The 24,357-nt window shown below is 35.7% G+C and overlaps 1 protein-coding gene across 6 annotated transcripts in view; it reads right to left on the minus strand.

Annotated features, from left to right (window-relative positions):
* The window catches only part of SOX6 (SRY-box transcription factor 6), a 527,512-nt gene that overhangs the window by 214,888 nt on the left and 288,267 nt on the right, over positions 1-24,357 (minus strand). The gene's annotated exons all lie outside the window — the stretch shown is intronic.

Genomic DNA, 24,357 nt, shown 5'->3' on the forward strand with positions numbered 1-24,357 from the left:
GGGAAAGAGAACAAGCAAGGACGGCTAAATTAATTTTTGTGAATTTCTCTGCATGTTTTTTATTTCTTCATATTTATAAAATGAAGGGCAATAGTGTTAAAACACAATGTTTACCAAGCCAAATAAAACTAACATTAACAAATGGCATTATCTAGAAATGTGTCCTAGCAAATTGAAAATAAGACTTCTATCTAACCATTCTCCTTTACTGGATCACATACTGCTTTAACAAAGTTAATAGGACTTAACAATGAAATTACAAGAAGCCTGGGCATGAACAGTGTGTTTGGAACGATGGGAAGGGGTGGCAGTAACACCAGAGTGGAATTCTGATAGAGATATACTTTTCCACATCAATCCTGGAAAAGATTAAAGAACTTAACAATAATTCCAAGCAGCATCAATCAAGGAACTCAGCCAACAACCCAGAAAGATTTTAAATTCAGTTGAAAAGAAAAGCTCTTAAGAGTCAATTCCCTGGTCAGTTCTAATTTTTTTAATGGACATTGTTTGAGAAGAAAGACAAAATACAATGCTAGTCATAAAATAAAGCTGCATTTGATCTTTCTGCCCACAGGTAACCTGGTTAAACTGCTGTGTCTCACACTGCAGCCTCCTCACACATCAGATGGGCTGTGATGTCTCCACTTCACAAGCTCAGTCCATCATTTAGCATTGGCCTTTTTTGATATAGCCTTCTTTTAAATGTCACAAAATAGGACAGCAAAAAGTCAACAGAAATAAATAGGGTAAGCTGAAGAAACTAACAGTCTATCAGAAGGTCCCCTGATAAAAGTTACTTTGTGGTGACTGCCTGAGAAAGGAACCCCTGTCCCAGTATACTAGCAGCTAATTTGAGTTCTGAATCCAACAGCAGTTTTAAAAGCTTTCCACTCTAAAGGGCCCCAGTGCATCATAAAGATAAAGGATTTCAGTACAAAACCACCACAAAGACCTCTATTATCTTATCAGTCTTTGGTTACAACAGCTGAACCAATATGACTAAATTCTGAATGACTTTTTTCAAAAGAGCAAAATACTGGAATTTCTTTGTTTTCTCATCAGTCAGCTATTGTCATTGCTCCCATATGCTACTATCCACTCCTTAGTAAATAAAAAGTTTAATAAATGCAGCAACTGTGCTCTTAGGAATCACTTAGGGACCACTACACAGGAAGTGTGGCTCAGGATTGAGGTACAGGCTGGGTTTGTTTTCACCCAATGTATGAGAATTTCCTTCTTAAAATGTAAACAGCTCTCACTTAAAATGTCATTAAAATCTTACCGTGTATGAACAAGAGAAGGATACCCGGGAACTCCCTAAATCAAGTTCAATTCTCCTGTCTATTCCAGGCACACTCACCTCTCCTTCAGCTTCCCCTCTTTCTAGCTGCAAAAGGAAGTCGATTCCTGGATCAACTGAGGTCTATTCATGTTGCAGATCCCAAAAGAGCAAGAACAATCCATGGAATTCTGCCATCTAGGCTCCTAACCTCACAGCTGGGCCTTTAGCCCATTGTGCTTTATTAGCTCATCGTTTGGGGGTCTGGAAATGAAGGTATCCTGAAATATCTCTCCTTCAGTAATAAGACAGGCTACCGTCACATTACTGTTCTCTATGGATAATACTTGGTCAATGGCTACATCTCTACAATTCACATACAAAAAGAGTAATTTATAATCTTTCAGAAACATGAAATTCTTTAGTCCTTTGGGGGAAAAAAATTATTTTTTTCAATATTGCCACCAAGTATAATAGGATTGGCTCTTTCTCCAGAAGTTCCATCAGAGCTAGAAGATAGGAAAGTAAGAATTAAGAAAAATAGACCTTATTTAACAAGGTATTGTCTTTTTAAAAATTAATTAATTTATTTATTTCTGGCTGCATTGGGTCTTTGTTCCTGTGCACGGGCTTTCTCTAGTTGTGTCGAGCAGGGGCTACTCTTCATTGCAGTCCGCAGGCTTCTCATTGCGGTGGCTTCTCTTGTTGTGGAACATGGGCTCTAGGCACATGGGCTTCAGTAGTTGCAGCACACAGGCTCAGTAGTTATGGCTCACGGGCTCTAGAGCGCAGCCTCAGTAGTTGTGGCGCACGGGCTTAGTTGCTCAGCGGCATGTGGGATCTTCCCGGACCAGGGCTCGAACCCGTGTCCCCTGCACTGGCAGGCAGATTCTTAACCACTGCGCCACCAGGGAAGCCCCAAGGTATTGTCTTTAAAGACTTTATGTGGTATCTAATTTGATCATCATCCTAAATGTTGCTTTATTTTCATTTCACAGATGAAATACTAAAAGTAAAGAAACTTGACCAAGTCAGTGTATTTGATTGTATCTGAATTCAGGTCTTCTGATTCCTAATCCAAGGAAGTCTGGGGCCTAAGGGAAAATTAGCTATCTTCCCTTGCCTCAGACTTGAAATACATTGCAGGGAATTTCTAAAAGTTAGGAGCAATGCTCTAAGGGACCTAGAATTTTAATGCCACACAAGGCTTAGAAATATACAACTTCTTAGTAAGGGTTTGTTTACAAAATAAGAAGTTTAAAAGATAGGCTGGGCAATTAGACAACCAAAACGGTGAACAAATTGATCTTTGATACCTTATGGATGTAAAAATAGATCTTGATATTAGGTGATACACCTGGAGTTACTCAGGAAATTAGCACCTAGCCTGGTAGTCAAGATCCTCTGTTATGTTTATTCCCCAAACCTCTTTCTCCTTAGTCTCCTCAATTAGCATATGGCCTCCTGGTTCTGAGCAAATACAAAGATTATGCAGACCATGACATTCCCAAAAGTTCTAGATACAATATTTACAACACACATAAAAGGCTGAAAAATATACTCAAATATTTCACACATCAAAGTGCACTGCTGTCATGGGGTGCAGTGTACCTGTAGGCTGAGATAGTAAGGTGCTAGCCAAGAGGAAGTTACCTGGAGAAATCTAGGAAGTGTCCCTGGCAAGGTCTGAGGAACCTCTCAGATATAACTAAGGCTTAGGACAGTTGCCTGTACAAACACACCATATACCTTGCCCATTTCTAGGTTGTATTTGTGATTTACCTAGTGTAAATCAGGGGAATCCCTGTCCTAGCCCAATATGCCTTATTGTACAATAATAATTGCTTAAACTTACATAGCAATTGCTTTATGCTAGAAAGAGCTATATATGTTAACTCATTTATTCCTCATAACAATCTTATGTAGTAGGTCATATTGCTTTCTGCATTTTAAAGATGAGGAAACTGAGGCATAAAACGGTCAAGGAATTGCCCAAGTCCTAAGCTATTAAATCACATATCTAAGATCCAAAATCAGGCAGTTTGGCCATAGTCTCTGTCCTCTTAAGCACGATGATAAATGGAAAACGGGACTCTCCTAAATGACCCACCTTCTCACAACCACTTCACCCAGTCAACAAAGTAGCTGAAATTCTCCTTATAATCTGTTTTTGGGTTGTTTTTTTAAATACTATGTTTCCTGGGGTCCTTAGTAAAATGAAAAACTTACCTAGGGAACTATCTATGATACCCTTGGTTCTTTAAGATAGCTCAACCCACTAACACAAAATTGACCTTTCAGTCTAAGTCACAAATGTCCACCATTGTCTGCAGTCATCCTGCATTACTAAAAATCTCTCACTCATATCCACTCTCTTTCTCTCCCTCTGATCTTATTTCCTCCAAATTCTAAACTGGTGCTGAGACAATCCTCCTCTGACCCTTTCTGCCCCAGTCCCCCTCACCTGGATGTCTATGTGTAACTCCACCAGAACTAGTATATGGACCTGGACTCTCAAATCATGGAATTCTGGTTTTTTTCAAAGGCTGATTTGGTTGGTCCTCTGGTTTTTAGTGCCCTTTTTGGCTTCTCTAAGAATCCCCTATTCCAGGTCTGGCATAATGAAATGCATCCCTGACACAAATTACTTGATCAGCAATCCACATAGCCCGGTCCAGATAACCAGTTTGTTCTGTATTGTCTGTAGGTATCAGGACATCCGAGTGGGCTTGGATGTTGCCAGTGCTAATAAGACTTTGATGGGAAGGTACGTTAAAATTTTTAAATTAAAACAAAACTGAACCAAGGGAGATTGTTTGTGTTTTTACATAACAATAGATAGTTCACAGTTTCTCAAATTACAGTACTGAGTATCTGATCAGATAACAGGCCAGTAATACAGATTCTACCATCACAAACTCAGATTATGAGTCTGTAGAGGGAAAATGGAAATGGAAATTTCATATTGATTCTAAAATTGCTGGGTTTTGTTCTGTCATAGTTGAATACAACTGGATAAATAGCATGTTCTTTTCATTCTCAATTTTTACTTTAACAATGATTTCTGGGTACAATAGGTGCTATCACCATCATTTTATGAAGACACATTACTTTCAGAAAGCTTTTTAGAAGGTTATCTAATGTTATCCATGTAGAATTGACAATATTCAAGGCATAAATATTAAGGAATGCCAAAGAAAGAAAGACAATTAAAGCCTGGGTCCAGAAATGAGCCAGGGTCTCCCATCACAGGATGATTTTGAACATGCTGAAGTAGAACATGAACAAAATAATTTTTAAAAATTCCTAAGCATTTAAAAAATTAAATTAAAAGTCAATGTATGTTTGGCCTATAAACAAAATTAGTTTAGTCACAAATAGGATGTCCTATTCTCATACTGGGACATTCTCTTACAAATGCATAGATAAGCGTGATTCAAGGTTTTAAAAGTTATGATCACTCTACTCAATAATTACAGGTTACAAATGGAATTTTAAAAGAAGTGTATAAAAATCACTTTCTAATTTCCTATTAGAATGGTTTTAAAACTCCAACTTGCATGAGAGTCTTATGTACAAAGTAAAAAAAAAATTAAAAAAGATCACTTTCTAACATAACTTTTAAATGTTCACAGTTTTACAACTGTCAAATGAATAAAAATAAAGATTTTTAATTATTTTTTTTAACTTGAAGGCAAAAGCTGGATATGTGATCCAGAGGCAAGAAGGGGAAAATATATTAATATTTGAGCCTCATAGGAAATAGGATGCCACAATCAACATGGTAGTACTGAAAAATAACCTCAGGAGTGTTGGACACGACTTTTTGAAGAGGCAAACGTCTGAGAAGGCAACCAAAAAACAATTGCAATAGTTGCATTTAGAGGTGATACTTAAAAAGATCTTTTCTTGTAAAAGGTGATTATAACACCAGTGGTCCCAGAATAATTACAGTGGCAGCAGGCTCTGCAAACATATAGATCTCAAATGACATCCTCCCTCCTGGACTCTCTTGGCTCCCCTCCCAGGTTTAAAGGCTCTGCTGCAAATTAGATAAGAATCTTAGTGCTACTCATAATTCCAAAGAGAAAACTGGTGGGGAGGAAGAGCAAATGACAGACCACAATGGGTACTTCCTACTGTTAGCTCCATAAGAGCACGGTCTACGTCACATGCTTCTCTATGACAAAGCACAGGCAGAGCCTACCACTTATTTTGTGCTGAGTAAAGTTAAAATGAACCTAATAACCAACTCTAAATCAGTACTTCCCAGAATAGTTGGAGATAGGCAGCCAGAGCCATTAACAAACCAGATGGAATTGCTCTGAACTTCAGCAGTATTTGATCCATGTCTGAGTTGCTTTCTGCTTGGTAACAATTGTAACTAACTGAATTTAATGGCTCTCCCCACTGCTGTGTAAGCAGCAGAAAATCAAATCCAATAAAAAGATAGAGATAAACAATAAAATTTGAACAACTAAAGAAGTGTAGATTCAGATTCAATAAACGGTTTTTTGAGCACATAGGACAGTCCAAAATACTTTCTGTGTACTAGGGTTAATACTTAGCATTTTTATCTGTTTCAACAAACTTGGGAAAATGAGGCTGAAGAAGGTTAAAAATATGTCCAAGATAACATACTTATAATTAATAGAGCCATGATTTTAAGCCGGATGGTCTGATCTTCAAACCCAGACTCCTTCCAGTAAACCACAAATGTTTCTTGGAAAAAACAAAAAAAACAAAAAACTAGTTAAAGACAACGACTTCATACAGAGTCTTCATGAAGTCCCTCTGCATTTTTTAAAAGTTAAATACCTTATTGGTAGATATAATGGTATTACAAAGGTAAACTAATTTATATTTAAAACTATTACAATTTAATATTATTTAAGTTCTTGTGAATAGTATATGAAGTCTGATGGCTAAGGGGACTGAGTCTACATAAATAGGTTTGAAAATGTTCTACTTAGAAAATGTTGCACCTAGAAATTTAATTTGAATTGTGAGAAAAATATTTCAAACAGTTCTATGAACACAAACCACAATTTAGAAGGCAGAATCAACTAAAGGACTATATAAATTATATGGACTGAGCAATTCTACAGGGAACATTTCAAAGGAATTTACGTATATCATTGTATTAACGTTTTCTAACACCACCTTCTTCCAATAAAATTGAATTATATGCCAAGACAATATAATCAGAGAACAGGTTCTAACTCTTAATTGCCCAAAGAACTGCCAAAGGAGTTATAGTTGACTGGCCAACTTATTTGCCTATCCGTATGCCACCAAAGCTCTTTCAGGAGGATGTTTTTTTTTGCAGTGCGCGTGCCTCTCACTGTTGTGGCCTCTCCCGTTGCGGAGCACAGGCTCCGGATGCGCAGGCTCAGCGGCCATGGATCACGGGCCCAGCCGCTCCGCGGCATGTGGGATCTTCCCGGACCGGGACACGAACCTGTGTCCCCTGCATCGGCAGGAGGACTCTCAACCACTGCGCCACCAGGAAAGCCCCCAGGAGGATGTTTTTTTAAAGTATACTTTAGATGACAAAATCCATTCTTTGGCTGAATTTCAAAAGCTGAAAGAATGACCCTGACTGTGTCACTACAGACTGATCCAGATCAGTGTCTTTCAACATTTTAAAATCTATGCCCCTTACTCAGCTTTCTCACTGTACATTTTGTATACCTCCACTAGCCAAGAAGATTTTGTTCAGCTGATTCACTTTCTATATTTTAAGAAAATAATAGGTGTACTGAATAAGCTTTTACAAACTATAAGCAACTACACTTGAGATTTCTGACCTAACTTGTCAAAACAATTTTAATTAAGTTAAATGGATATTTGCAGCTTCTCTTTTATACCTAAAAGTTTAAAACAAAGTTGAAAAATTTTAAAGAACTCATTAACTTTATAAAAACAATGCATTCTTACCATCTTATTGACAAATCTATAGCATATCTCTTAATTTCTTTAAAAAAATCTTGGGGGCTTCCCTGGTGGCACAGTGGTTGAGAGTCCGCCTGCCGATGCAGGGGAAACGGGTTCGTGCCCCGGTCCGGGAAGATCCCACATGCCGCGGAGCGGCTGGGCCCGTGAGCCATGGCCGCTGAGCCTGTGCGTCCGGAGCCTGTGCTCCACAAAGGGAGAGGCCACAGCAGTGAGAGGCCCGCGTACGGCAAAAAAAAAAAAAAAAAAAAAAAATCTTGGGCTTCCCTGGTAGCACAGTGGTTAAGGATTCCCTGCCAATGCAGGGGACATGGGTTCGAGCCCTGGTCCGGGAGGATCCCACATGCCACGTAACAACTAAGCCTGTGCACCACAACTACTGAGCCTGTGCTCTAGAGCCCACGAGCCATAACTACTGAGCCCATGTGCCACAACTACTGAAGCCCACATGCCTAGAGCCTGTGCTCTGCAACAAGAGAAGCCACCACAATGAGAAGCCCCCGCACCGCAACGAAGAGTAGCCCCCGCTCACTGCAACTAGAGAAAACCCATGCACAGCAACAAAGACCCAATGCAGCCAAAAATAAATAAATAAATAAATAAAATAAATTTATTAAAAAAAAATCTTCATAGGTTCCTTTCTGTCTATATATTTAATGTGTTGTGATTCTAGCAGTATTCAATTACATGCACCAATGACATATTTTACTTTGTTATATTCCATGACAAAGACAATTTACCTGACCACCTTTTTGACAAGAACAGATAAACTCTTCTAAGTTACTCGATATGTCATTTGTTTTTAATTTGTTTACTATTAGTTATTTCCCCAGCACCTAGAAAAGTTCCAGACACATAGTAGATCTTCAGTAAATACTTGTTGAAAGGAATTCTATTATGTGAATACATTCATATAATTCATCAACCAAATTAGGACATTTCTTAAATGACAGGAGGCACCATTAATTACATCAAGAACACACGTGTAAACCAGGACAATCCCAGGTAAGCCAGAACATATGCATACCCTAGTCATAACATTCTCATTTAATGTCAGTTTTTGACTAAGTAATATTACATAAACAGAACTCTGTAGTCAATAAGTAAACTTTATAAAAATTCCATAATATGAATTTTATGTTGTTGGTAAACCTGAAATATGAATGACACAATTCTATAGAATAATTAGGCTCAATTCATCACTATTGAAAACATGTAGAAACTCATAATAAACAAATATAAATAACAGACCCCTTATCTAAAGTAAACCTAACAATGTAAACATGGTTTCATGAAGCCTGAACAAATGCTCCTTATTTATCAAAGTATTCTGAAGAGAAATTATTAATTTAACATTCATAGAAATAATCCATTTTCCATGAAATGCAATTCCCAATTGCAATTCACAATTAAGGTCGTGCTCATTTTCTGCACTTTAGAAGAGACAAACTTATAATTTTACTTAATAATTAACTAAACAACACAAAAATGCCCATGTAACAAATGAGAATATTAAAATATCTAAATCTTACAGCAATATATCATTACAAATTTTAATTTTGATATTAAGTACAGCTGTGTCTTTCATATGATGAAAATATAAACACATAAATCAATGAAAAAGTTATATTTGCTTCTGAAGATTCTAAGACCACCTTGGGTTATATATAATGAAGTAATGAAAATTACTGTAAAGGAAGACTAATGAAAAGTCCTGTTTAGCATAAAAATAATAAAAACTTTCCCACTTTAAGTATAAAATTCAACCAAGTTTTTGGAAATCTTGACAAGACTTACAATTCAACAACAAAAGCCATAAAAATCAATGACCTTTTTTTTTTTTTGCAGTACGCATGCCTCTCACTGTTGTGGCCTCTCCCGTTGCGGAGCACAGGCTCCGGACACGCAGGCTCAGCGGCCATGGCTCGTGGGCCCAGCCGCTTCGTGGCATGTGGGATCCTCCCGGACTGGGGCACGAACCCGTGTCCCCTGCATCGGCAGGTAGACTCTCAACCACTGTGCCACCAGGGAAGCTCTAATGACCTTTTAATAAACTCCATGGGAAGAGTATTTCCCTCAGTTCTACAAGGCAATATTAGAAAATCTACATGCCTAGAATTATTCCAGAGAGTTTATAATTTAGTCTCTAAAAAATTAACAGAAACATTGTTTACCAAATTTCTTACAAATATAGCAAAATAAATAATTCCCAAATTATGTTAATTCCCAAATTAAAAGGAAACAACCTATGTACATCCAGAACTGAGCTTCATTTGAGTCCTAAATTATATCTTAAAGTTTATACATAGACAGTTTAAATCAGACATTACCAAGTATAGCTTTTAAAGTGGGGGAGGGGAATAGAAGGTTCTAAATGAAATACAATTCCTACTTTAATCCCATAAATAAACCTATTTAATAAAGTATAGTTAATTACTAAAGACTAACCTATAATTAAAAAACTGAAGAATCTAAACCAAGTGAAGATTAAAAGGCACTGTGAAATCAAGCAAACATCAAGATACAAGAAAATCTATTAAATGTGATTTGGGGAAAGGGGTTCTGTCATTCCTGGAACTTTTCAGGCACTGCTTTATAGGAATACCTGAGTTATGGCGTAACAGGGTTAGTTCACAGAAGCAAAAGCTACATCAGATGCAATGGAAATCGTTTTTTCTTTAAAACAAGGAACAAAGTCTAAAACACTGAAGTGAGCATTAATTAAAAATTTTCAGGACTGCATAGATCCAAAAGCAAGTGATTAAAACATCACTACAATCCAATACAACTAAATAGAGATTTGGTGTGAATTTGGAACCAAATTCATTTTAACAATAACTTAACATTTGTATAAAAATTTAGTTTTCCAACATCTTTATTTAAGCAAAAAGTGAATAAGCCAACTCAGAGCAGAAAAAACGTAGGAGAAAAGTGACTCAAGCATGTATCAGTCTTCTGTGTGGCAAGGAGATGAAGGAAACAAGCAAGACTCTCCCAAGAAGATTCACAGTTAGAGTTTTGGGCCAGTGTATTCTAGGTAATAAAATATACCTTGGATTCAGGCAAAACACTTTCAAGTTTTAATTATCACTGCAACAACCAAAGACAAGTGAGTTCCCAGATTATCAGTCATGGTTATAGTCAAATGTAAACACTTAAATCCATTTATGAGCTAAATATAAACATCTGAAGTAGCTGCTGTTTGGAATCATCTGTGTAACTGAGAGCACAGGTAATCAAGATTTGACTACATATACTCTTTTGTTCCTTCCATTTGTTCAAATAAACTGAATAATCAACACTTGGAAAGAGCCAAGAAGAGTTTCTCTGGCAACCCAAGAAATATAAGGCAGAGATCATCAACAAGGGTGAGGTGATCTTATTACTAACATTCATTTCATTATCACTACAAAATAAAAACCACAGTAGAAATTCTACCAGGATAGTAACTCTACCAAGATAAAAATATACAGAAGTAATTATTCAGTAACAGGCTACTCATTTTAACTTTCTTTCTATTTGAGTTACTGAAGTGATAAAAATCTACCATAATAATGGTCTTAGCCTAAAAACATGTCAAAATGTGTTTATAAGTTTATTAAATGTTTAGTTTGTAAAGGTGAGTAGACCTGAGTGACAGCGTTGTTTCAGCTAATCTGTGCATGAAGATAAGGCAGATATAATAGTAATCAAAACAACCCAAAAAGTATTAGAAAGGGTTTTCACCTACACTAGGTTTTTTGAAACTTAAAACCACCTTGTGTGGTAGCTATTATTATCACCACCAATATTATTATTTCACCACCAGTATACAAATGAAGAAAAAGACACAGGGAGGACACAAGATTTACCTAAAATCACACAGCCAGAACTTAAACCCTAACTTCAAGCCTATTTCCCTTTTGACTTCAAAACACCTGTTCCTTCTAGACGGACATTCTGAGAACAAATTTTCTCATCTTGAAGTTTCACGGCTCTCATTAGCATCAAAGTAACAATGTGCTTATTTTTCCCAGTCTGAAGTCCCAGACTGACCCCATACACTGGAGTAGAGAACTGGAAGAAGATAGAGGGTTTGTGTGTGTGTGTGTGTGTGTGTGTGTGTGTGTGTGTGTGTGTGTATCTGGTATGTGTATGTAGATATAGCTCCAAATGTATTGCCCAATTTGATTATAAAACAAACTGTTGTTACAAAGCTCATCGCATATCTGAGCTTTTTAAAGGGAAAAAGGAAGCATTATGAAAGAAAAAAATCTTGCATTTTTCCCAATCAACCTTATTTGTTCCCAATTATTTTCCATCACTGTTCTACTACCATTAATCTAAATCTAAAGTTGATTTTTTTAAATTTCAATTTATCTTATCTATTAAAAAATAAAGTGAAATGTCTTTTTAAGTATATTCGTGTAGACAATCATAAACTCAGAAAATCATTGTTGTAAAGAATCAAATAAATCATTCAACTCCCAAGATTTACAAATCAGGAAGCTGAAAGCCAGAAGGGGAAAGGAACTGTCTGTTGTCATACAGTTAATTAGATAGTGACAGAGTTAGGACTAGAACCTACAGGTCTTGCCTGATCCGCAGTTCAGAACGCCTTCCACTGTAACATGCCACCTCTTAAAAATTCAGGTGAAATAGAATATCTGCAGGTTCCACATCCTTGGATTCAACCAACCACAGATAGAAAATATTCAGAAAAACAAATTCCAGAAAGTTCCAAAAGGCAAAATTTGACCCACTAGCATTTACATTGTATTTACAACTATTTACATTTATTAGGTATTGTAAGTAATCTAGAGATGATTTAAAGTACATGGGAGGATATGCATAAGTTATATGCAAATATCACCTGTTTTATGTAAGGGACTTGAGCATCTGTGGTTTGGAAGGTGTGGTGGTCCTGGAACCAATCCCCCATTGATACGGAGGGACGAGCATAACCCACTTTAAATCTCTTTCAGAAGACAGTTGATTTCGGTAATTATTTTCCTCAATCCAGTTAAGAAGCAACATGGATTTCTTTACTTATTTTAGCATATTTTTAATTCCTCAAGTCTATCATGTAATCTAACAATGAAATGCTAGTCAAATGACAGAAGAAATCAATAGGAAAATGTTTTAAGAAGCACAACTTGTCCACTGATACTAAGACTCTCACTCTGGAACCTCAGCAGATGAGTTTTCACATGTGCTGGTTTAGGGAGATTGATCATAGTTTAAATGATGCTTTTTCAGAAATAGCAAATTAGGATGTTTTATAGGGAAAACAGTTACATATGGACTTTAAGACTTCAGTGCCCGCCATTGCTCAAATTTAACAAGTGGAAATACTATGGGCCACAGGAACCTCTGCATTTCATTGGGCCATGTATTTGAAAATCTGAGCGCCTGAGGGGTTCTGCAGAACCCTAATTTCTTTTAAATAAGAGAAAGAGCCATATAAAGAACACTAATCTACGTTTCTTAGGAAACAAGGGATCATAACAACAACAACAACAAATAAGTGATTAAAAAAAAATCAGTGGCACTTTGGGAGTGTAAACCAACAGGAATGCAGAAAGTTACAAAGATTTAACAGACAAAACACTCAAGCTGAGGCCAGATAAATCACATAAGTTTGTAGCACTTAGTAAGGGTTTGTTGTTTGTTAGTATACAGAGAATGACAGAAATAGGAAAAAATTAAGATTCAAAAATAGTATGATGCTCATCTTATAATTTGCAAGGTGTTTAATAAGAGCTATAAAAATTTTATTATCTATGAAGTTGTATAGTGAAAAGTGACTGGAATTTAAATCAGGATATCTGGGTTCTAGTTTCAGTTTTGCCACTTGTACAGACAGCTCTCTGGGCCTCCATTTCCCCATCTGTAAAATGAGAGTGGACTAGATAATCTATAAGGACACTTCTAGTAATGGACTATAATTCTAGAAATGTTCCTTGAGTGTAGACTTTCTGCAATTTTAATGTTTTATAAAAATCATTCAATCTTGCCTGTATCTGTTAAGATCATTAATATCTTGGTAGCATGAGAAAAAAAATCATTTATGTTACCAAGAAGAATGAATGTAAACATATTGTATACATACTCATTAGGCTAACATTATATATTAACATACAACCCAGCATTAACTTTTCAGATGTGATTTTTTTTTTTAGCTAATTTTGAGAGTAAACTTCACTGAATTCAAAACATCATTTTCTTTTACCATATGTGACATTATAATTAATGTCAGTTTAGCCGGAAAACTCACTAATTTACAAAATATATTTTTATCTCTTTATGTTTACAAAAGAAAAAACCTCTACTGGAATAAAAGCAGAATACATAAGTTGAAGTTACATCATTCTGTAAATGAGGAAATACAGCTTTTAATTTTTTGACTTATCGTAGTTTATCTGTAAGTTCACTGAGTTTTGCTTGTATATTTTAATAAGAATCAGACTGAGGAAGTAGTATGGTGAAGTGTTTAAGAGCAGGGGATCTGGAGCCAGATTTTAAATCTTCAGCTCTACCATTTCCTAGGGATATAACTTTGATCTTATTGATCCTTATCAAATTGGAATAGTACAGGGTGTTGTACAGACCAAGAGAGTTAATACAAGTTCATAAATGTGAAGCAGTTAGAAAAGTGCTTTCACATAGCAAACACTATTATTTGACATTATGGTCAAATAACGTCTATATCAAAATCCATTTCAGAATCTATCTTAACAATAAAGAACAAAAGTTATATGATTTAAAAATATTATGATTTATTTTATTCTAAATGTTTAATAAAGTTCTAAAGTCACAGACAATTTCATTGACTATAAAATGTCACTTTATTCCAACTTCCTGAAAGTTGGAAATTCATGCATGGTAGAAAGGATCATGTCACTCTCCCACTGAAACTCTTCAATGACTCTCCTCTAATAAAGTCCAGGCTTTTAAAAATGGCTTACATACCCTTTCATGATCTTGTCCTTGCTTGCCCATCTAGCGTCATCTCTCATATTTGCTTTCCAACTTTAACATCTTCCCCCCCAACAACAAAAATGCACACACACGTACACACTTTTCCCCCTAAAAACATGAAATTTCCCAGAAAAGTAATTTCTCGTGTTTCTGGGTATCACCCATACTACTCACATTGCCTGAAACATTCTTCCACCCATCTTTTTACCATAGTATTACTTTAAAAATGAGAAACTAGAAATAAACCAATGCTTATTGATAGAGGAATGGATGAACAAGTTTATTAATAGCTAGGAATTGTATGCAGATAGCTCTTAAGATAAAGAATTGATTCATTTATTTAACAAATATTTATTGAGCACATTCTATGTACTGTTCTAATTTCTGGAGATTAGTGACTGAAACAGACAGAAACATTATCTAAGAGTGAGATAAATAAATCTATTTAAGGAAAAAAAAGAAGTTGCATAACTTATTTTTACTTTAAAAATCTTATTTTTAAAATAGGCTAGGAGGGGCAGAGTAAGGAGGGAATATTATGTTATTCTTTTTATACTTCTATACTGATATCATACAGTAGTGTATATTGATAAGTGACGTTATACAATTCTTGGAACTATTAAGAATAAAATGTGTCTTGCTCAAGGTTAAGTAATTATGTTATTTATAGGTTACTTATAAGTTATTTCTTCCCATTATTAAAAAGAAAACATTTTCAGGGCTTCCCTGGTGGCGCAGTGGTTGAGAGTCCGCCTGCCGATGCAGGGGACGCGGGTTCGTGCCCCGGTCCAGGAAGATCCCACGTGCCGCGGAGCGGCTGGGCCCGTGAGCCATGGCCGCTGAGCCTGCGCGTCCTGAGCCTGTGCTCCGCAACGGGAGAGGCCACGGCAGTGAGAGGCCCGCGTACCACACACACAAAAAAAAGAAAACATTTTCACTAATGGTTACTTGAAGTTAAAATAGAATTTGAGGTCAGAAGATATTTAAAGAAATTGATTTCCTTCTAAACTAATGTTTTAAATAATTGTGGGTACACTCTATAACAATCAAAGATTAAACAAAAATAAACATCTAAATTTCTGGGAAGGGAATACCTATTCCTTTCACTAGCATTACTTATACATCTGTCTCTTGACTTCCATATATTCAACTCATACTTTCCAAAGAGCATTTTGAATATCATCAGGGTATGAATATAATATATTCATGCACCTAAATTATATGCAAAATACTAGGCTTACAAACCCACTGTGATCTTTTTTGCCTTTTCACTGTATTGACATTTACCCGATTGGTACAAAAACAGTGATGGGTAAAATTGCTGGTGCCCTAGCACAAATCAAGCCAGTGACTCTAAACTGTACTAGTTAGTGGTCACTGAAGTCTTTGCAACCAAGTATTTTTTTAAACATCAGTTTCACTTTAAAACTCCTGATGAAAGTATATACACAATAATTTTATTAAATCTCAATTTAAGAGTGTCCTTTATAAAATAATAGTGTAAACAAATAGGAAGTACATATAAAGAATTTCTGCTACATGTTAAACTGGCTTTCTTGAAGAAAAGCACTTGTGTGATTCTTTGAGATCCAAACTAACTGCTTTTTCCATAGTGTACCATTTTTACTTGAAAAAATTGACTGACAGGCAGAGAATAGTTATTCAAACTTGGATTTTTAAAAGATATTTTCTCAAAAATAATACGAAGTGAGCCTTTCACTTCAAGGAAAACAATTGTATTTGTTTTCAGTATAATATCTGTGCTTCCAAGTTAACAAAAGTGATATTAACGGAAGAGATTTATTCATATTGTATCATAAAATACACCAACATTTGGAAACTTTGTATAACTCAGTGATTCAACATTTTCCAAATGACAAATACATGTCATAAAATCATACACTGGTAAAAGTTCCATTCAAAGTACAAGTTAGACCAGTGGATTTTAATGTAATAAAATATCAAGAATTCCTTATGTTTCAGATTCCAAATTGCAATTAACCTTTATACTACTTGTAAGCTTTGGTGTAGTACAAAAAACATCCACAATTATCTGAAAAATACTATTAAAATACTCCACTTTCTAAATGTATATATGTGATACTTCACATACTTCAATCAAAACAACATATTGCAACAGATTGAATGCAGAAGCAGACATGAGAATTCAACTATCTTCTACTAAGCCTGACATTAAAGAAATTTGTAAAAAAGTAAAATAATTCTGCTATTCTCACCAAATTATTTTTTAGACATTATAGTTACTCCTGTAAAACTGTTTTACTTATTTTAACAAGTGATAAGTTTATTGTTATTTTCAATGAAGTAACAAATAATATTTTTAAAATTTCTTGGTTTTAATTCAACACCTATTTATGATAAAAACTCTCCAGAAAGTGGTCATACAGGGAACCTATCTTGACATAATAAAGGCCATATATGACAAACCCACAGCAAACATTATTCTCAATGGTGAAAAACTGAAAGCATTTCCTCTAAGATCAGGAACAAGACAAGGGTGTCCACTCTCACCACTATTATTCAACGCAGTCTTGGAAGTCCTAGCCACGGCAGTCAGAGAAGAAAAAGAAATAAAAGGAATCCAATTTGGAAAAGAAGAAGTAAAACTGTCACTGTTTGCAAATGACAGAAAACTACTACAGCTAATCAATGAATTTAGTAAAGTCACAGGATACAAAATTAACACACAGAAATCTCTTGCAGTTCTATACATTAACAACAAACGATCAGAAAAACAAATTAAGGAAACAATCCCATTTACCACTGCAACAAAAGGATAAAATACCTAGGAATAAACCTACCTAAGGAGGCAAAAGACCTGTATGCAAAAAACTATAAGATACTGATATAAAAATCAAAGCCGACACAAACAGATGGACAGATATACCATGTTCTTGGACTGGAAGAATTAATACTGTGAAAATGATGCTACTACCCAAAGCAATCTACAGATTCAGTGCAATCCCTATCAAATTACCAATGGCATTTTTCACAGAATTAGAACAAAAAATTTTACAATTTGTATGGAAACACAAAAGACCCTGAACAGACAAAGCAATCTTGAGAAAGAAAAATGGAACTGGAGGAATCAGGCTCCCGGACTTCAGACTATACTACAAAGCTACAGTAACCAAGAGAGTATAGTACTGGCACAAAAATGGAAATATAGACCAATGGAACCAGATAGAAAGCCCAGAGATAAACCCACGCACCTATGGTCACCTAATCTATGACAAAGGAGGCAAGAATATACAATGGAGAAAAGACAGCCTCTTCAATAAGTGGTGCTGGGAAAACTGGGCAGCTACATGTAAAAGAATGAAATTAGAACACTCTCTAACACCGTATACAAAAATAAACTCAAAATGGATTAAAAACCTAAATGTAAGGCCAGACACTACAAAACTCTTGAGGAAAACACAGGCAGAACACTCTTTGACATAAATCGCAGCAAGATCTCTTTTGACCCACCTCCTGGAGTAATAAAAATAAAAACAAAAATAAACAAATGGGACCTAATGAAACTTAAAAGCTTTTGCACAGCAAAGGAAACCAAAAACAAGATGAAAAGACAACCCTCAGAATGGGAGAAAATATTTGCAAATGAAACAACGGACAAAGGATTAATCTCCAAAATATACAAACAGCTCACGAAGCTCAATATCAAAAAAACAAACAACCCGGGCTTCCCTGGTGGCGCAGTGGTTGAGAGTCCACCTGCTGATGCAAGGGACATGGGTTCGTGCCCCGGTCTGGGAAGATCCCACATGCCGCGGAGCGGCTAGGCCCGTGAGCCATGGCCACTGAGCCTGCACGTCCGGAGCCTGTGCTCCACAATGGGAGAGGCCACAACAGTGAGAGGCCCGCGTACTGCAAAAACAAACAAACAACCCAATCAAAAAATGGGCGGGAGACCTAAATAGACACTTCACCAAAGAAGACATACAGATGGCCAAGAGGCACATGTAAAGATGCTCAACATCACTAATTATTAGAGAAATGCAAATGAGAACTACAATGAGGTATCATCTCACAACAGTCAGAATGGCCATCATCAAAAAAATCTACAAACAGGGGCTTCCCTGGTGGCGCAGTGGTTGAGAGTCTGCCTGCCGATGCAGGGGTTCATGCCCCGGTCTGGGAGGATCCTACATGCCACGGAGCGGCTGGGCCCGTGAGCCATGGCTGCTGAGCCTGCGCGTCCGGAGATCATTAGAGAAATGCAAATCAAAACTACAATGTGGTATCACCTCACACCAGTCAGAATGACCATCATCAAAAAATCTACAAACAATAAACACTGGAGAGGATGTGGAGAAAAGGGAACCCTCTTGCACTGTCGGTGGGAATGTAAATTGATACAGCCACTATGGAAAACAGTATGGAGGTTCCTTAAAAAACTAAAAATAGAACTACCATATGACCCAGCAATCCCACACCTGGGCATATACCCAGACAAAACCATAATTCAAAAAGACACACGCACCCCAGTGTTCACTGCAGCACTATTTACAATAGCCAGGACATGGAAGCAACCTAAGTGTCCATCAACAGAGGAATGGATAAAGAAGATGTGGTACATATATACAATGGAATATTACTCAGCCATAAAAAGAAACAAAATTGGGTCATTTGTAGAGATGTGGATGGACCTAGAGACTGTCATATAGAGTAAGTCAGAAAGACAAAAACAAATATTGTATATTAACGCATATATGTGGAATCTAGAAAAATGGTATAGGTGATCTTATTTACAAAGCAGAAATAGAAACAAAGACATAGAGAACAGACATATGGATACCAAGGGGTAAGGAAGGGGGGGATGAACTGGCAGAGTGAGACTGGCATATCTACACTATCAATACTATGTATAAAATGCATAACTAATGAGCTCAGGGAACTCTACTCAGTGCTCTGTGGTGACATAAATGAGGAGGAAATCCAACAAAGAGGGGATATATGTATACCTATAGATGATTCACTTTGCTGTAAAGTAGAAACTAACACAACATTGTAAAGCAACTATATTCCAATAAAAATTAATTTAAAAAATTTCTTGGTTTTAATTTCTAATACTAAACATATCAATAGACAAAAGCCACATAAACAAAAGCTCTTTGGGGTTCTAATTAATTTTTAAGAGTATTAAAAGAGACTTTAAATTGCTGACCTATATGCAAGCAATTCTGAGCCACTAGTCTCATGGGTCTGTAAGCAAATTGAATTGTTTCCCCAATTCCTAAAACATGGTATACACTCAAATATGTGCTAAATGTAAGTGATTTTCTAAAATATTTCTGGAAAAAATAAATAGAATTTTAGAATGAATGAAAGGTATAGGTGTTTAATTAGAACTGAGTTTGAAAACTAACTAACACTTTCTAGCATTGTGGGTTTGGACCAATTATTTATGCTTTTTTCTAAGCCTTTGTTTCTCTATACATAAAATAAAATTTATAATATCTATCCAGCAGAATTGTTGTTAAACATTGTTTTAAATATGCTGCTATTCAGTGTTGCTAAGTGAAACAATGAAGATATGGAGAAATTAGAATCCTTATACACTGCTGGTAGGAATGCAAAATAGTGCAGCTGCTTTAGAAAACAGTCAGTTTCTCAAAAGGTAAACACAGAGTTACTATATGACCCAGAAAATCCACTCCTTGGTATATATATGTAAGAGGAATGAAAACATATACACCAAAACTTGTACAATGTTCATTGCAGTATTATTCAAAACAGCCAAAAAATGGAAACAATTCATGTCCATCAACTGATGAGTGGATGAATAAAATGTGGTACATATATTCATAGAGTGGAACATTATTTGGCAATAAAAAGGAATGAAGTATTGATACATGTTGCAGCACTGATGAACCTTGAAGACATTGTGCTAAGTGAAAGAAGCCAATCAGAAAATAACACATATAATTCCATTTATATGAAATGTCCAGAATAGGTGAATCTATAAAGATAGGAAGTATATTAGTGGTTGCTTAGGGCTAGGGAATTTGGGGATAAATGGAGAGTGACTGCTAAAGGGCAGGGGATTCCTTTGGGGGTGATGAAGATATTCTAAAATTAACTGTGGTGATAGTCACACAACTCTGTGAAAAACCATATACTAAAAAGCCATTGAATTGTACTTCTTAAATAGGTGAAATTTATGGTATCTGAATTATATCTCAATAAAGCCATTACAAAAAAATAAATAAATGAACAAAGTTAAAAATGCCCAGTAAAATGCTCAATAAATGCCTTTTCTGTCCTGAAAATAACCAATGTGCCTTTCAAAATCCAATGACAAGCCTAAGGTAAATCACAAGGGTTTGAACAGATTCAACTAGACTGTCAGAAAAATTTATACACCAATGGTCAAGAAATAGTAAAATTTATTCACAAAAAAGTTCCTATCTTCTTGTCTACCTATTCTTATTGATATTATAGAAGCTGTCCCTTTTTTAAAAATTTCTGTGAAACATAAATTTTTAAAAATAGACCTAAGATTCCTTGTAATTGTTCAACATTAACTAAAATTTAATATCTGATTTAAATTTTGGTGTCAAATGAGGCTTCCTATTGTAAAGAATGTTTGAGGAAAAAGCAGAAAAATCTTGTATACAAGCTATGATAAAACTGCTTAGGAGATGATTTACTGACAACTTCCCTCAGTTAAATTGATATTTACACAAAAAAAATCAAGTAATCTCTATCACTTAGTCCCTCTTTCTATTAAAGAATAAAATTATTATATTGTACAATAAAGATTTTGGTCTTGTAAATCCATTTATTATAAAGCCTACTTTAAAAGAATACCCAATCTAGGTTATATGAATAATATACAATTCAAAGATAACCATACTATTAGTAGAAAGCAAAACACATTCTACAACTATTGTTCTTTTCCATAGAAAGAAAACTATATGCTCTTGTCCACTTGAGCCTTATATTTGTGATGTTTAGTTAAAATAGGAACTTCTTGTTTTCTAGGACCTAAAGATTATCACACTAAGTGAAGTAAGCCAGACAGAGAAAGACAAATATCATATGATATTGCTTATATGTGGAATCTAAAAAATAAAGATACAAATGAACTTAAAACAGAAATAGACCCACAGACATAGAAAACAAAATTTATGGTTACCAAAGGGGGAAGGGGGTGAAGAGGAATAAATTAGGAGTTTGGGATTAACATACAAACTACTATATATAAAATAGATAACCAACAAGGACCTACTGTATAGTACAGGGAACTATAATCAATATTTTGTAGTAACCTATAAGGGAAAATAATCTGAAAAAGAATATATATATATATATATATATATATATATATATATATATATATATATCTAAAAGCAGAAAAATCTTGTATACAAGCTATGATAAAACTGCTTAGGAGATGATTTACTGACAACTTCCCTCAGTTAAATTGATATTTACACAAAAAAAATCAAGTAATCTCTATCACTTAGTCCCTCTTTCTATTAAAGAATAAAATTATTATATTGTACAATAAAGATTTTGGTCTTGTAAATCCATTTATTATAAAGCCTACTTTAAAAGAATACCCAATCTAGGTTATATGAATAATATACAATTCAAAGATAACCATACTATTAGTAGAAAGCAAAACACATTCTACAACTATTGTTCTTTTCCATAGAAAGAAAACTATATGCTCTTGTCCACTTGAGCCTTATATTTGTGATGTTTAGTTAAAATAGGAACTTCTTGTTTTCTAGGACCTAAAGATTATCACACTAAGTGAAGTAAGCCAGACAGAGAAAGACAAATATCATATGATATTGCTTATATGTGGAATCTAAAAAATAAAGATACAAATGAACTTAAAACAGAAATAGACCCACAGACATAGAAAACAAAATTTATGGTTACCAAAGGGGGAAGGGGGTGAAGAGGAATAAATTAGGAGTTTGGGATTAACATACAAACTACTATATATAAAATAGATAACCAACAAGGACCTACTGTATAGTACAGGGAACTATAATCAATATTTTGTAGTAACCTATAAGGGAAAATAATCTGAAAAAGAATATATATATATATATATATATATATATATATATATATATATATGAATCACTTTACTGTACACCTGAAACTAACACAATATTGTAAATCAACTATACTTCAATAAAAAACTCTTAAAATAGGTGTTCTTCTGGTGTTCAAATATCTCTTCATAAAAACACGAATACTTCCTAAGTGTTTTATTTTCAATAAATAATTGAATTTGCTCCCCTAAAAGGGGAATTTTTTGTATCTGAGTTTCAAAACTTAGATCTGCCTATTGGAATAAGTGAGCAGACAGATCTTGTGGTCTTGAGGCATAAACTAACTAGAACTCCCATTCAGATCCGATAGAATATTGGTGGAGGGACGCCAGGGTGAGGAGTCAGAAGAACAAAAGCAACGTCTCCAAACAGCCTTCTGTAACACTCACAGGTTTCTTGTGCATCTTTCTAATTCACTATATTCATTCAACCCTGCATTCAATAAATATATATTATTTACCTTGGGTCAAGCAGTGTACCCATACACACCCTGTTTTCATGCAACTTATCTTCTAATTGTGGAACTCAAACAATAAATTTAAAAAAACAACAAAATGAAAAGTATATTATAATGTAGTAAATGCTACAGAAAAAATAAGGCTAAGCAGGTGACAGAGGTTCCAATTATAAATAGGATGGCTTCAAGAAGGGGACTGGTTACCAGAGGAACCAACCACATGATAAAGTTAGAATTTTCAGCCCTGTCCAGACCTCTAGGGAGGGGAGAGAAGCTAGACATTGAGTTAATCACCAGCAGCCAATGATTTAAATCAACCATACCTATGTAATGGAACCTGCATAAAAACCCTAAATGAAGGGGTTCTGAGAACTTCAGGGTTGGTGAATGCTCCCTTGTGCCAGGAAGCTGGAGTATCCCAAACTCCATGGGGACAGAAGCTCATGTGCTTGGGACCTTCTAGACCTTGCCCCATGTACCTCTTCATCTGGGTGGGTGTTCATTTGTATCCTTTGTAATAAACCACTAATAAGTAAGTAGAGTGTTTCCCTGAATTCTGTGAGCCATTATAGCAAACAGTCAAACCTGAAGAGCCAATTTGTAGCTAATTTGGACAGAAGTGTGGATAACCTGGGGATGACCTATGACTTACAATTAGTGTCTGAAGCAGAAGAGGGGAGCAGTCTTGTGGGATTAAGCCTTTAACCTGTGGGCGGTCTGCACTAACTCTGGGCCGTTAGTGTCAGAATTGAATTAAATTGTAGGACACCCAGTTGTTGTCCACAGAGAACTGGAGAATTATTTGGTGTGGAAAACACACATTTTTGGTGTCAGAAATGTTCTGAGTAGAGAAACAGTTTTCCTTTAGGAGAGTAATAAGAGATGAAGTTAGAGAACAAAGAGGAGACCGTATCTATCTTGTAAGGCCTTTTGGACGATCATAGGACCTTTGACCTTTACTCAGATGAGTATGGAGATCTAGTAGAGAGTTTTCAAGCAAAGGAGTGATGTGATTTAACTTATGTTTTTAAAGGGTCAGTCTAGATTCTGTATGGAAAACAGATTCTATGGAAACAAGGGAGAAAACAGGGATATCAGCTAAGAGGCCATTACAGTAGTCCCAGCAAGAGAGACTGCCAGCTTGGAGCAAAGTAATGGCAGTGGCACATTTAAAATAGATAATTTGAGGAGAGTTAAATAACCATTTACAAAGATATGGGGCAAGATTTAAGGAAAACAACAAGAGATGGTGATGTACCCAGGAGCTAATTATAGGATGAAGCTGTTATCATACCTAGGCCTGAAAGGTAAGAGGAGAGAATCGTTCCTGGAACATGGAGAATGTAGTCATATGGAGAGGATCACGAAAGGGTGACATCAACCTACAGCAATCGGGCAAGGGGAGCACCGGGGAAAGGGAGACGACAACAACCTTACTCTCCTCTGACTCTCCTCAGCGCCTCTTATTGGTCAAACCCAAATGGAAGTCAAAGAGGAAAAGAACTCATTCATGCAGTCCATGAACTGGGCTCTTAGAGCACAGAGCAAGTTTAGAAGGCATAGAGAGGGACAAATGGAAAATATGTCTCACACTGAGGAGT

This window comes from Lipotes vexillifer, unplaced genomic scaffold, assembly GCF_000442215.2.
Source record: "Lipotes vexillifer unplaced genomic scaffold, Lipotes_vexillifer_v1.1 scaffold519, whole genome shotgun sequence".
NCBI classification, from domain to species: Eukaryota; Metazoa; Chordata; class Mammalia; order Artiodactyla; family Lipotidae; genus Lipotes; species Lipotes vexillifer.